The 1,165-nt window shown below is 49.5% G+C and overlaps 1 protein-coding gene across 4 annotated transcripts in view; it reads right to left on the bottom strand.

Moving 5' to 3' along the window:
• The window catches only part of blnk (B cell linker), a 29,808-nt gene that overhangs the window by 15,280 nt on the left and 13,363 nt on the right, over positions 1-1,165 (bottom strand). The gene's annotated exons all lie outside the window — the stretch shown is intronic.

Raw genomic sequence — 1,165 nt, forward strand, 5'->3', positions numbered from 1 at the left:
CCCCCCCCCCCCCCTCCTCCCCGGCCGGGTCGGCGAGCAGAACCCCGGAGGGAACGTTACCTCGTCTGCGGCCAAAACTCCGGGCTGCTCGTCAGCACAAGACAGGGACGGGGACAGGGAGAGGACAGAGACACAGAGACACAGGGTTGGTGGAGGTAAACCAGAGCAGGAAGATCTCTGACAGTGAAACCACACATGGCCATGCCTAAACTCCGACCGAGGTATGCAGAGGCCGCAGGTGACCTTTAACCTGTGGCCACGGAAATGCTTCATGAACCTGCAGCGCCTTGACTTCCTGCTAATCTGCCCTGGATCTTCACAAATGAGGCCATAAAGCGAGTGCTCGCAGCGCCGCAGGTGGAGCTCGTTAGTCATCGTCACGGCTCGGGTAAAATATTAAAAGTTGAGAGAGTGGAAACTTCCCAGAGGGTGAGAGGACAGGGGACAGGCAGGGGACAGGCAGGGGACCGAGCTGATCCAGATCTACGGCAGGTCAGAGGAGCGGCGTTATCGTTTCACTGACAGGAAGCTGGAAGGAAGCTGTGTTCTTCAGGGAGTCTCTGAAATGTCTCCAAACCTTTGCTGGGTTCTTAGTTCCTGTCTGTGACATGAAGAGGCTTCCAGTCACGGCACCTAAATGTTGAGAAGTCTCGAACCAGTCTCAGTTCAGTTTTTGTAATTCTCGTCTTATATTTTGACACCTGCAGGATGTCAGATGACAGAAAGCTTCAGACTACAGGCTACAGACCTGAAGGTTCAGGTTTAAAAACCACACCAATAATAAAGAATAATCGATGAATACTGACATTTCTGTCTATCTTTATTAGACACTTTGTTTCCGGAGCATGCTCCAGCAGAGGGAACTATAAATGTGGGCTGAGGTAGAACTTCAGTGACGACCGGTTAAAGACACAAAATTAATTTTCACTAGGACTCACAATGATTGACACGTCTGCAAAATGTGGGCCGAAGTCTTCAGGGAGTTTACAGATATCTACAAAAGGAGGGATCCTGATGTCTGTGAAGACAAACAAATCTTTGTGTTCGGACTTTAAGCAACAAGCCTCAGAGTTATTCAAGCAAACTGAGAATCCTCAGAAACGGTTTGAGACATTTTAAAGACTCCCTCCTAAATGATTTTGCCAACATTTGCAGCCCAGTGAGA

This window comes from Kryptolebias marmoratus, linkage group LG22 (genome assembly GCF_001649575.2).
Source record: "Kryptolebias marmoratus isolate JLee-2015 linkage group LG22, ASM164957v2, whole genome shotgun sequence".
Taxonomy (NCBI): Eukaryota; Metazoa; Chordata; class Actinopteri; order Cyprinodontiformes; family Rivulidae; genus Kryptolebias; species Kryptolebias marmoratus.